Genomic DNA, 15,023 nt, shown 5'->3' with positions numbered 1-15,023 from the left:
TCTTATGCAGGGGGATGGAGAGTTCTTGTGCTTTAAGGAAAACATCCTTAAAATGTTGGTAGCTCTGCTCAGCTCCTGTGTACCTAAGGACAGTATTCCAGGGGATCTCATCCACTAGTCTTTAAATGGCTTGAATATTGCTCTTTGGAAGTCCAAGGTCCTGACTTTGCTCTTTGCCAGGCCCATATTCCTTGAGATCACAGACTCAACCAGGGCATGGTCACTGCAGCCCAGATTGCCTCTAATCTTGACCTCTTTAATGAGCTCTTCTGCACTGGTGAGCACTAGGCCAGGTAACGTTTCTCCTTTGGTTGGTTTGTCTAATACCTCAACCAGGAAGTTATTCTCAACGTACTCTAGGAACCTGCTGTGTAGTTTTTCCAGCACACATTTGTGTGGTTGATTTCCCCCACTTTCTGAGTTCCCTGTGGTTGGTCTTTCTGAGGTCTTTACTAGTTCTCCTGGAGTCTCCTCTCTCCTGCCTTAGAATATCCTATCTGCTGTGCAGGGGCACTTCAAGGGCAGTGGCGAGACTCTTCCTCTGGCTCCAGTCAGAGACAAGGGTCCACTCTCCCTCGTCCTGTGATTCTTTCAGATGTTCTTATTCTGGGCTGCAAGCTTGTTTCCCTACCCCTTGCCTGGACTTAATGCAGGGCTCTTGCTCGGACTGTGTCAATGTATAATTACATTAGTCAATGTGCAATACCATTTGTCAATCTCGCGCTAAGATTCCCAAATGCTACACTGTCTGGTGAGCTCCCCTCCCAACAGAGCCACCTGTTTGAAGAGCTCATCCAGCTGGGCACACTTGCACCCATGACAACCACCTCTGCCTTCAGGCCCTAAGGGGACCTCCAGAGACTGGAGGACCCCGGAACAGAGGGTCTGGGGTGCTCTTTAGATCTTCAGGAGGTCTGTTTGGGTATAGACATCTGCCCCGGGAGTTTGTGGCCCCTCCCGTCTTGTTTTGAGCTTCAGCCTGGCAGGCTTGGCAGGTAGACACCATTTCTTCAGTAGAAGGCCCTTCCTCTGCTGATCCCGCAACACAAAAATGACCAATCCGGCTTGTCCTCCCTGCTTGCCCTGAACATGTCTGCCCCAGAGTCGATTGCCTTGATGAGTGGCTGAGTCTTCTAGAATAAGAACTCTTTTTTTTTTCTTTTTTTCTTTTTCCACATTGCATGTTTAAATAGCACAAAAAATAAGTATTTCATTGAAGTTAAAATGGTTTATCAATTATTCTACTCTTTCTTCACATTTTTCCAAGCAATACTGAAGTGACAGAAACTTGCCACTACACTTCATGCTCATCTTTGAAAATTTTCTAGATGGATACTAATGCTCCTATGGTAGTTTATGAAAACTATAAAACATGGTAATCTAATATGCTGATCAGCTGAGCCTTCCATGAGTTTAAGAACCAAGCTACACAGAATTTAAGGAAATCAGTATCTGTCCATTCAGCAAAACACTTACACATAGGTCTAGTTTTAAATATATATCTATAGGTCATATATGTTCTGTCTGAAAGAATGTTGTTTTGGCAGCTCCATACAGAAAACATTTTTGTTCTACCCAAATCTTTCCTATTTATTCCCATGCCTAGGCATTTTTGGGTTCCTAGATAGACAGGAATTCACAGGTGCAGAGCTTGTTAACCACTGTCCTTGCTACTTACTGGAAGGGATTATCATTGTTCACAGAGTCATAGAATGACAATGATAGAACGATGGAATATCAGAATATCCTGAGTTGGAAGGGACCCACAAGGATCATCAAGTCCAATTCCTGGCTTCGCACAGGACCACCCAAAAATCAAACCATACGTCTGAGAGCATTGTCCAGACACTTAGAATCATAGGATAGCTTGGGTTGGAAAGGACCTCAAAGATCATCTAGTTCCGAGCCCCCCGTCATAGGGAGGGACATCATCCAGTAGATCAGGTTGCTCAGGGCCTCATCCTAACCTAGTCTTGAACACCTCTTGAACATCTCTCTGGGCAACCTATTCCAGTGCCTTACCACTTTCTGAGTGAAGAATTTAAGAATTCTTAAGAATTTAAGTATTCAAGAGTTCAAGCTTCTTGAACTCCAGTAGGATTAGTGACAGGACCACTCCCCTGGGGAGCCTGTTCTAGTGCCCAATCACCCTCTCAGTGAAGAGCCATGTCCTAATATACTGCCTGAACCTCCTCTGAGGCAGTTTCATGCCATTCTTTTGGTTCCCAGCACTGGTCACTAGAGAGAATGTATGGATGACATCCTCTTGTATGCCTATGCTAGTAAACTGAACAGGGCAGACCATAAGTGCAAGCAGGTGTAAATGATGTCCTTGCTGGCACGTTTCCTGGAACTATTTTGTTCTGTTACAAGTAATTTTCTTCCAGGTAATCATAGAATCATAAAAAGGCTGGAAAAAATCTCCCAGATCATCTGGTCCAACCATACTCTCACCACCAATATCACCCGCTAAACTATGTCCCTAACTTTTCCCGAAACATCCCCAGGAACAGTGATTCCACCACCTCCCTGGGCAACCCGTTCTAATGCCTAACCACTCTTTCTGAGAATAAATGTCTCCTAATTTCCAACCTAAACCTCCCCTGATGCAACTTGAGGCCATGCCATCTTGTCCTATCGCTAGTCATCTGCTCCCCACAACTTCCTTTCAGGTAGCAATAAGGTCTCCCTTGAGCCTTCTCTTCTCCAGACTAAACAACCCCAGTTCCCTCAGCCACTCCTCACAAGAGTTGTGTTCCAGAGCCTCATCACCAGTTTTGTAGACCTCCTCTGGATCTCGAAGTCTTTCTTGAAGTGAGGGACCCAAAGCTGAATACAGTACTCGAGGCGCGGCCTCAAAAGAGCAGAGTACAAGGGGATAATCACCTCCTTGGTCCTGCTGGTTACACTATTCCTGATACAAGCCAGGATGCCGTTGGCCTTCTTGGCCACCTGGGTACTACTGGCTTATGTTCATGTAAGCATCAACCAACACCCCCAGATCCTTTTCCTCTGCACAGCTTTCGAGCCACTCTGCACAGAGCCTGTAGCACTGCGTGGGGTTGTTGTGACCAAAGTGCAGGACCTGGTGCTTAGCCATGTTGAACCTCATCCCATTGGCCTCTGCCCATCCATCCAATCTGTCCAGGTCCCTCTGCAGGGCCTTCCTAACCTCCTGCAGATCGACACTTCCCCCCATCTTGGTGTTGTCTGCAAACTTACTGAGGGTGCAGTCAATTTCCTTATCCAAACCGTCATTAAAGATATTAAAGAGATTATTCAGACTGGAATCCTCTCTTTTAAAAGAAACTATTAATTATACTTTTTTATTTTTTTTCTCATGTTTAAGGTGACTACTCTTTTATTAGTTTCTGGATTAAATTTATTATTATTATTATTATTATTATTATTATTATTATTATTAATTCAAAGTTCATGAACAATAATGCCCAGTCCTGGTTAGTCATGTTGTGTCAATATTTGTTCCCAATAGGCAGTACTGATAAGTCCAGCAAGGTCACAGAGGAAAAGAGATTTTGTCCATTGCTGTGGTAATTATGTCTTGATCTATTTTATTTACAAGTACAGATGGCATTGTCAGCGACAATGCTCGACATACATTATTCGTACAGAAGTAAGGCCTAAAAAATCCTGAAAACCCTTTGCTTAGACAGAGCCATACTATGTGCACTATCTTTCCAGGCTCAGATGTGGCCCAGAGTATGCCAGTGTCTCCAGGTACCACAGATTTCATGAACTGGGGGTATTACAAGTATCTGATTTAATATGAACAGCAACTTCTACAGAACCATTCAATTTCTCTCTTTCATGAAGTGACGCAGGCTGGATCCTGGAGGATGCCCCAGAGATTGAATCCTTGTAAGATTAGGCACCACTGACTTCACACTCTACATGGTAAAAAAGCAGTCTTGAGATTTTATCACAGTGCAGTGAAAAGCTTTTGAATATGAACAATGTCTATATGTGAGAGATATGAAATATCTCCACACTTAAGCATTAAGATTCTAGCTGTTAGATGGACAGTTAGATGCATACATAGTCACTCAGAAATGAATAAAGCAGTAGTCATGTTTAGCATAAGAAATAATAATAATAATAATAAAATGTATAACTTTTTTTTTTCTAAAGAGAGTATTCCAGCCTGAAATTCTTTTCAATTTTGTTTTAAATAACAGGTCTTGCAGTATTTGCACAAGTGTATGAGTACTTTACAGCTTCAGCTACTGTCTTTGCAGCTATTAACCTCTGCATTCAAATGCTACTGCTTTGTTTGGGGTGGGGTGACTTTTTCAATTAATTTGTTCAACAGATGTTTTCTAAGCCTGGACTCTTTCCTTGGCCCTCCTTCAGATGTCTTCTTCTGTTTCCTAGCACTTCTGGGGATCCATGAACTTGACTTAAGCTATCTGCCTGTCTTGCTGGTGCCATTTGCCATTTCTTTTTCAAAGGGCTATTGCTATAACAGCTCTATTCTAGGCAGGGAGTGGGAAACCTTTGAAACTGATGCAGCTTCATTGCACAGTCTATCAGAAGGAAACAACATTAAAGGAAAATCACTTCATACCTGTTTAGCTGCTATAGGATTTAACAAATTTTAAACAAATGTCAAGTATATATATATATTAAATGCTTATTACCTGGCTGCAGAACCACATTGATTTCAAAGGTGGTTTCTCCCTGCAGGGGAGCAAGAAAATGCAAATAGAGGGGCAGCAAAAATTGTTCTTTGAAGAGAAAATGCCACCATCAGGAAAAGAAGACAGCTCAGGCAGCTCAAAGAGTCCCAAAAGTGTTAGGGAGCCACAGAGGACATCTAAAGGGGAAAGTCCAGGTTGTGAGCAGCCTGAGGAATTAGTTTAAAAGAACCCCTTTTCCCTGCAGAAATCCTTTAGATGAAGCATTAGCTGTTGGATTCTTTCAGGGCTAACATAGAGGGATCAAGCTCGAGCAGTTCTGAAAGTCTGGCAAAACAGCAGAGGATAACTAAAAGGTCTAAGTAAAGAGTAGGTGGTACATTAAGGATTTTTTATTTCCTGGCATGTAAAATGAAGAGGGAGAGGAAGAACATAAAAAGTAATAATAATTCATATATAGGATTCTAGCTCAAAAACCACACTCCCTCTAACTACATGTAGCTTGCAGCTTTAATTAGATATAGGGTTTTTCTTTTGCTATTAAAAAACTGCCACCTTTCAATTCAGAGGTGTCTGTATTTCAGTGGTGGGTGAAGCATAAGTTTTGTGTACTTTTTGTTGTATAATGCTCCCAAGCACCATATAAAGAAAATGACTATTATACATGCTTTATAGTTTGTAAAGTCCTTTGAAATAAAAGGTGGTCTATAAGCATAATGTAAAAAGGACTACTGATGAAGAACTATATGGTCTTGATAAGTATGTGTTTATTGGCAGATAATTAAAGAGAATCATCAGATCAGGGCAAAGCTTTTATCTGAACAATTTTATAACTGTATGTCGTTAGTTGGTGAGGCATTTGGATGATTAAAGATTGAGAGATAGTAATAAAAATAAAAACCATACTCTGTTTCTGCAATACTATTACACAAAAGGTATATAAAGAAAGACAGTGTCAAGAAAGTTTCTTTATCAATATAAATAACCTTTTAAATTTAAAAAAAAAAATCCTTAATTGAAGGGTATATCTCAGCATGAAAAGAAGGTTTATTTAGCCATAAATGGTATTTGAAATGAATTGTCTACAGCAATATTCACACTACCTATACAGAAGGTACTTGGAGGAGAGGTAGCTGACATTATGTTTGGGCCTTGTTAGAAGGACTTGCATGCGTATCCATCTAGATAGCTTCCTTTTTTAGTGTTGTATGAATACAAATATGAGAACAATTTTTGATAGCCTTAGAAGCTATTTGTTAGATATGTTTACCTATTCATAGCCCTAATTACAGCATCATCCCACCTTCTTCTGAACACAGTCTTACAATGCATGTCCTTCAAGCTTGTTTTTCTATCAGCTAAAGTATCTAGAAATTCCTAGAAACTTTCAGAAACTAGAAGGGAGGAAGAGTGGCTTGTGACAAGCAACTTTTTTTTGTTTAGACAAACAACGTACATTTAAATCATTTCTTCTTTTATACATTATGCATTCATTCCAACTGTACAGGATCCCAAGCAATACTCCTTACAAAATAACATTTTCATAGAGGAGGATCAGTGTCTGTTGAATCAAGCCTGAAGGACAATTTTCCTGTCACCAACAGAATTACAACACCCCCATCGCTATCCTCCTGGTATCTCAAATCATGAGACTTCAGTAACATTAAGAGTGAATTGAGATCCATATGACAGCGTGAAAGGATCAGGCATGAGGTTCATTTGCTAGATCACTGAAGTTTCTTAAGTAAAGTGTTCACTAATAAAAGCGATATAATTACTATGAGTAACTTTGTAAGGTGTCCTTACAGAGCATGTTATTCAATGAGAAGTACTCTGAATGTAGATCATTAGTTATACAACTTAACTATAAACACATGGTGTTGAACTGCCCAGATAGTCTCTTCAGTTCTCGTACAAAAATTAAGTATGCTCAAATTTAAGTATGCTCAAAATTTAAGATGGTTTCAGACTTGAACAAAAGAAATTAAATTGTGTCAAGGCATGTTTTTCAAGGCACGTTAATTTCTGGATTCTAGTTAAACCCTGATACTAGTTTAGGTGTACTATATCATTGCCAAAATTGGAGTGTAAAGTAATTTCTCCCTTATTCTTCTAGCTGCCTATATCACTGTTTTAATCCCAGTCCAAATGACAACCAGAACGAATGGGTTTCTCTTTCAAAAGACCCACTTACAAGGGCTTTAGTCTTAACCTCATTTAGCATTAAGATTTCTGATGGAGAAAATTGCCAAATGAGTTTCAGTAGCTGAATGAAAGAAAACAGCTATGCTTATGCTGAGGCATAATATAAAAGTAAAATAAAATTAAAAAAGTAATAAAAAATAAGCCACACTGATAGAAGATTTAACATCTTTTGCCATAGCATATGTAGGAACTTAAATAAAGACAGTAGTTGATTTTCTCACTTGCAATCCATTTGTCTGCACATTTTCTGATGTTAGAATGTCAGAAAATATATAGTCCAGACCTAAGTTCTATCCATCAGCCGCAGGATGAAGTGTAGAAAATTGAGTGAAATGATGTATCTAACCAGAGAAAGCCTAGAAATAGTGATGTATTTACTGTGTCCCACACTAAAAGGTCCTCGAGATCTTTAACCAAAATAATATTGACTGTATTAGAGTAAGGAGATTCAGAGTTGCCACATGCCAGCCTGTCTATGACCGAATGACTTTGGACATAAGACAAACTAGGAAGTGGAATATATCAGCTGTTCTGACTAGGACCCTAAGGATAAACAAACAGAAAGATCAGTGTTTCTTTTTGATTTCCATTGCAAAAGATGCCACTTTTGGCAAGCTCCCATTCCTTGAATGTATCTTTTAAGACATTATTCCATACTCTGATTTCTCAAAATGTCTGAACTCATCTGCTAGTATGTTTAGGGCTATGTGTAGATAAAGTATGAAGTGTTTCAGTGCACTCTGTCAGTAGACTGACCATGTCTTTGAATAGTGGATGAGTTTTATTGCTGTTCTGAGTTTTGATACAGAATATGGTGATGTCATCTGCCATTATCTTCATGTGATGACCCTGATGCAAACAAACAATGTTGATAAGTGGATTTGTGGATGAGGGAGGACAGCAATTATCTTTTACCCCAGCATTAACAAGACTTCCAACACCCTCTCAGATAATATTGTCATATCAACTTAAAGATGTTATACGCTGGATTGGTAAATCACTGGTGGGATGGTCAGGATCAGAGGGTCAATGGGTCGTACTCTAGTTGGAGGTAGAGAACTGCCAGTACGAGAGGGACACATCTTTTTAACATCTTTGTCCAAGGTATGATGGAAGTAACTGAGCACACCCTCATCAAGGTTGCAGATGACACCAAACTGTGGGGACCTGTTGATACACTTGAGATCAGAGCAGTTGTCTGTTAACTTTGAAAATATTTAAGATCTTTCAGCAGAAAAGTGTCCACTAATAGGGATAAAGAAAGCAAAGTTTCTAGCACCACAATGAATGGTATGTTCTTGGACTACAGGTTATAATGACTTAAGGTGATAGTTTTTTAACAGTGAATGCCTGTGAAACATCTTGAATAACCACTGAAAATATCATCACTCTTTATCCCGATTACTGAATAAACCTTCAAAAATTTTTATGTCAAAATGGATGTCAAGCTTTCTCAGGGTCACATAGTATTTTTGGTTTGTTTTTTTTTTGTTTTGATAAATAGCATGAAATAAACATCACAGAATGTTTCTTCCTTGAGATTAACATGGATCCAAATCTTGTTAGAGCTCAGCCTTATAGGAAGCACAGTCAAAGAAACACCAATAGGATTTGGAGGTTCCAGCTAAAATTTTGGTTAGTATTCCTCAATGCTAATAGTGCCTATTCATCACTTGTCAAAGTGCTATTCCATGTGGAAGCCTAACAACCTGTTCGTTAAAAGATATATAATGAAAGAGAAAATCACTTTGTGCCTTTTCAATGGACGTTCCACAAGATTGTCTGTGCCGACAAACAGAGAGCCAATGACCCTGAACCAGAAGTTTTCTTCAGTACACAAGACTTTTTGCCTTTAATTAATATGAAAAGGGAAGAAAGCTGAAGGAAAGTAGGCCTCCCAGGGTACTGATCATACTTTTGTCTTTTGTTGGTGCAATGGAAGATTTAAATTAGTGGCAATGGTGCAGTTTAATTACTGTAGCACTTCATCACTGAATAGATTTTTTTCCCTCAGACAGAACTGTTAGTTGTGGATTGGACCTCCTTAGAGAAACAAAAGCTGTAACTGTGAATAGAGTAACTGGTAGCCACGTATGTAGTATTAAACGGCATTTGGGTCATGTAGTGGTTTTTGCCTTGCTGGGCAGCTGAACTCCACCACAACCGCTCTCTCACTCCCCCTCCTCAGAAGAGGGGAAGAAGAAAGTATACAGGAAAGAAAAAACAGCTCATGGGTTGAGATAAGGATGATTTAATTAAAGGAAAAAGGAAGAGGGAAAACAAATAAACAAAGTCCACACAGAAGCACAGAGAGAGAAAAGCACACCCTCCTTCCCCTTTCCCACCTTTTATTGCTGAGTGTGACATCATATGGCATGGATTATCCCTTTGGTCGGTTTAGGTCAGCTGCCCTAGTGATGTCCCTTCCTCATCTCTTGCCCACCCCCAGCCTGCTGGGTCTTGAGGGGATTGGAGGGAGTCCTGATGCTGTGCCAGTATTGCTCAGTGATAGACAAAACACTGGTGTGATACCAATGCTGTTCTCTCTACACATGCAGAGCACTGCACTGCATGGGCTGCTGCAGGGAAAGTTAACTCCATCCCAGCCAGACTCAAAATAATTGAAAAAATCTTGAGGAAACAAACAAATAAATAAATAAAAATTGAAATATGTAGGATTGGTCAAGTACATGTTGACAAATGAGCAAGATATGTGAAACTGCAAAGAGATATAATTCCTTGCTTAAAGAACCATTGTGCTTTTAGTCTCTAATAGCAGAGGTCTCTCTGCTTGTTCCTTCTTATCCCTCTCCATAACTAGAGGGCTAAGTTACGAAAGATCTGAGTGCCTGGATAAAAGTTATTCCTTCCAAGCCCTGAAATTTCCTACCAACTTGCTGAACTTGCCAGAGGAAGAGAGATTGGGAAGCAATCATGACTCTCAAGGTTTTCTTAAGGATGATACAAACTCAAAAACCAACAGGGGCTGAAGGAGGTCCACACACATATTTAAGTAATCCGGTGCTAAGAAAGAGCCTTGAACAGAACAAAATCTGCTATCCTGGCTATACTTCCAAAGATGTAAAGTGGTTATTTCCAGGGAATTTCCAGGAATCCCATGATGTGAAGATAACAAACACTTTTAAGGGTTCTTGCTCTTCCTTTCAGTAGGGCTGTACAGAGTTTCCAGGATGGAAGATGGAAGCAGGGCCTCTGATGTCCCTTTCTGTTTGCATAAGATGTTAACAGGTCTCGGTATAAAAGGAGTGGAAAGGGCTTGGAAGTGTAGGTTTCCAGTATCAAATGACACCACTAGTAAACATTTGTAACTCCATATAGTTTTATGTAGTTTGTTCACAGGAATAAATATTAGCAAGATTATCTTTTATACAGCAGTCAGGGAAGAAGATGAAATTTATTCCACGTCATTCAAATGGCTGATAATGACTGAGAGGCAGACTTATTTGTAAGCCTTGTAATATCCATATGGAGCTCAGAATATTTTACTTTCTTGTTTTCTGATTTGTTTGTTTGGTTGGTTGGCTGGTTAGTTTCAATTTGGGAAAACCACATAAAGCAGAAAAATGCAAACCAAAGCCTTCTGCCAACCACAAGATGCCAGTCTGCAAGGAAAAAGCACAGGAAAACACAGCAATGTATAAGAAAACCTTCACTCGATAAAGGCAGAATTTCCCCAGAAAAACTGTGTAAAGGAATTTCATTTAAAAAAAAGTCTTATGAAAAATAAAATGAGCCAGTCAAGAGCATATTCTGAACTCAGTAAACTGGAATGTGAACAATTACTTTCAGAAAGAGAAATGGAATATTCAGGAAAGACATTAATAGAGCTCAAAATGCTGCTCACAGAACCATGCCTGAAAGAAGCTGTTGAGGCAAAGTTACCCTCAGGCAATCAGCCTCAGCCTGACATTGACACAGGCAAATTAGCTGCACAAGTTGTGTTAACCAAGCTCCCCCTGCAACAGAAACAGCTGAATTCCAGGGTGGAAAGAACATAGCCTATAGAAAGTAAAGAAGAGGTAGGAGGCAGGCTGGGTGGCAGAGAGAGCTGCTGCTGCTGCTCAGGAAACTTCATCAACAAAGGAGTAGGGGCAGTTTGTACAGGTGGAGCAGCAACAGCTAGTCAAAAGGCAGAGAGTGTACACAAACTAAAGACAATAACTCAAGTCCTTTATTTCCTAATCTGCTCTCCAGGGAGACGTATCTCAGTAAGATAGGTTCATGCTATAAAGAAGGATCCAGTTATAGCAAAGAACCTGAGTTAACATGCCAGTTACAGTGACAGAGTGTGTATGGTCAGAGACATGGGTAAGTATAATTGCAACTAAGTCATTATGATCCTCTGTAATATCTAAGGTGGAATTTCTCTTATCTTCAATATTAAGCTTCAGGTTTGCAAAATACATTATGAAAGTGTTTACATTATTGTCTGTACTAATATTTTTGTCAGGAAAAATGAAAATGAAAGACAACTTAAAGCAAAAAAGAGCAAAATATTGTTCTAATAAAGAGCAAAATATTGTTCTAATTTACATTATGAAAATAAAAATCCTTCATCCTTTGTTTTAATCCTCACATTTGCCACACTAACGAGAATAAGAACAAGGAAAAGAAGTACTGCAGAGAAAAGAGGTACTGCAAAGAAAAGATATCAAGCGGTACTGCAAACAATAAGAAGTAACAAGTCATAACTTGTTTGAAACACTTCGGAAATAGGGAAAAGCAAAACATATAACACAAATATATAAAAAAGTATGTTTTAAATAGTCTTACACTTTTAGTTTTGCATCCATTGCTATAAAAAAAAAAAAATCTGGTTTTGACAGGCCTGCAAAGATGAGAGATGACATTTTGGTAGTCAAAATTTTCAGAAACACAAAAAAATATTTTTCAAATAAAAAACTGTCTGAAGTGACATGTAATAAGAGTCTTCTTAAACTTGCTTAACTTATAAAATCTACAGATGTGCAGTTTGTCAGACCCTTTATGTAGAGCTAGGGGACTTGCAGAGCTAGGGACATACCATAAGTTTTTACATTTTACTACATTTAATGTGCCAGTGCTTCGTGTACCAAAGCTATTAAGCCTCTTGATCTTACAGTCTCCTGCTGCTGCAACAGCTGAGCAGTACATTTCAATACTAAAGAGGCATATCACTCAACTCCTTTGGGGTCTACAGAACTCCTACTACAGTGGTGGGCATAGAAGACTCTAATATGGATAATTTTCACAGTTTAATTAACTGCATAATCAAACATGTATTACAGTCAAATATACATGCCTTTAAGGATGCTATGTTACCTTTGTGGTTAATTAAAATCCTGATAGTGCAAAATATCATGTGCCATATATCTATTTGTCTTCTTCTGTAACTGTTGACATGTTTTCCTCTAAAGTTCAGTTTAGGGGATTCACCTTGTTTCATTTCAGTTGCTCTCATGGATTCTACGTGTATTTACAGTGATGTCACAGCCATTGTTCCAAGCTTACTTTGTGGATGTATTATAACTAACAAAAGTCAGGGTCAAATTTCTGATGAATGTGCTCTCTTCCCTGCTTTCCACATGGCTGATATACACTCCTTGTCAAGTAATGCTACTATGAAACTAAAAGACAAAAGTGTTCCACGGAATATTTATATACTTAATCTTTAATCTGTCTGCATGGGATTCGTTGGACAGTCTACACCTAGCCTGTAGATATGCACAGCTCTTTCATCTGTCTTACTTATATAGTTTCTAGAGGACGTGCAATTCTGTGGTGTAATTCATCTATTAATTCCCTATAAGTTCTTTCTCTCTATTGACCATCCAAGAAAGCTGGGGAGGTTAGCTCAGGTGCAGACACTGAAGCTCTAGCTGTCTACAGTTTTGATGTTACAGAAGCTGCAGGATGACTCCAGACTGCATGAGATATGACCACACTATTATACAGTGAGAGGAGTCTGAGGCCAGGCTGCCATATAGTTCAGCAGCCCTTGCTTTTTGAGACATAGAACAGAAGGGCCTTCTAACAGTAGCTATATCCATACAAGACCAGTGTGATAATGCTGAGTAAATGGGCAGCATGAATTGTGGTGCATTTAAGCTGAGTGCTACATTCCTAGCCTGCCTATCCCAGATAAAACAGAACTACTATAAAGGTTAAAAGTAGCTTTTAGTATTGCTTCAGAATTTAGCTCAAGCCCTTACCTGGATAGGCACTCAAATCTGAACAGACTAAATGTGAGGTGGGTTTACACATAAGACACTTGAAAAAAAAATAGTAAATAAAAAGTGTAAATCCACTCTTTGGTGACAGAATATTAATATTGTTTGCAACATACAGATAGATTGTACCCTTATCATTGACTCTGAGCACAACTAGTCCCCACAGACCAGGATAAGATTGGGTCACAGAAACCTACAAAACAACAAAGATTGATTCAATGTCTCACTGACTGGAAAGAATTATCACATCATACAAAACAAAATCATAACGTCCAATTCAAGGAAATAGCAAAATACTGTCAATTAAAATAAATAATTTGAAAGCAATACAAAGTAGCTATTCACTCACTTTTAACCCTTCCTATGGCCAAAATCAAAATTACTGTACGTTGAGGAAGCTTCTTAGTACAGTTGCATTTAGTGCTGTAGGATAGGATAACACAGGATAAGAACATTTTTGCAAGGTGTGCAATGCATTGTGCATAATGATGTCCTCTCATGAGTGTAATGTCAGGTATTCTTAAGCATATCTCATTCTGTTGGCTACATATCATGCATAAAAACATTTATATTATGCTACTGCTTTTGGAGATTCTCCAGTTAGACAAATGACAGTGTTTTTAGGTTTTGGAGAAAAATAAAAAATGCTGCGCTCTTTTCCTTCCATTTCTGAATTCCATCTGGTTACATTATGCATAACTGTGCAATGACAGGAAGTGGAACAGTTCATCATCAAGTCCTGTGCAGCCACTGAATGGTTCCTTTCTTAAAGCAATTAATGCAATTTTCCCTACTAAGGAGGGCATAATCCACAATAAAAAGTGGAATAGCAGTTTTATGATATTATTAATTCATTTAATTTTGCCTTAATTGGAATTTTTCAGTACACAGAAGGAAGTCATCCACCAGCCATCTGTTCTTATATATTGCAGTCATTGCTAAATTATCCTGTATTTAACTTTTGCTAATAAGGTTAACATGGGAGCTTTAGCATAACACCATTGCTTCTCTCTGTACTATGTATATTTAAGAACATATTTCAGTACTACCCAGAAGAACTTCATAGGTAGAATCAAGTTATCTTAAAGAAAAAAAAATAAAAATAAAAATCTGACATCGTCCCTTCCCAAAACTTTGTCAGTTTTAGCTAAGTTAGAGTAACTTGGAAAGGAAACAAAATAGCTGATAGTTGACAAATTTGAAGAGTAGATTAAGTAACAAGTTTGTAAAACTGACATTCTATATCAGTGAATTCTGAATACTGTCAATCTCTACTTTTATCCCCCTAGGGTAATTTCAACAATTAATGAATATATGAAGAAGGATCTCACATGGACTACAGAAGTTTTACACTACTGTGGTAACATGAAATGAAAACATGGACTTGGATGCAGTGAAGGAAAATTTTTGCTATCATATGGTTTCCTCAGGGAACAGATATATCTTGAACAAAGATTTCCCAAAGTCTCATAATTGTCTTGCAGAGAGCTAAGATACATTATTCTTCAGAAGTAGCAATCTAAACAATCATTCACAAACAAAACAGCAAAATGTTTTGTTGTAGTGAAGAATGCTGCTAAAATTACACAATGGTCCATCTTCACATGCCTCCCTGCACTCAGTTTTGAAATTGGAAAGAATATAAAAGTGGAATACACCTTAACTGATCCCTTACACGGAGCTGAAAACACTGGAATTTCCTAAGTTACATTTACAGAATCTATGAAATGTATTTCAAACTTTGGAACCATCCTAGTTACTAGAATCTTTTCCAGAATGGATGTGGATGAGGATGACAAGTGCTAGCGGTTGATGGATTCAAAAAGAAACAGTTGAGACTGCTGATACATTGAATGTTGCACTCCAGTATGAAGCTGAATTAAAAACATTAAATCTTAATGTTTAAAGCATGTACATTGCTAATTAAAATAAA

The sequence above is a fragment of the Anser cygnoides genome, chromosome 2 (assembly GCF_040182565.1).
Source record: "Anser cygnoides isolate HZ-2024a breed goose chromosome 2, Taihu_goose_T2T_genome, whole genome shotgun sequence".
Taxonomy (NCBI): Eukaryota; Metazoa; Chordata; class Aves; order Anseriformes; family Anatidae; genus Anser; species Anser cygnoides.
The sequence above is the reverse complement of the archived record's forward strand: the minus strand, read 5'-3'. Positions refer to the sequence as shown.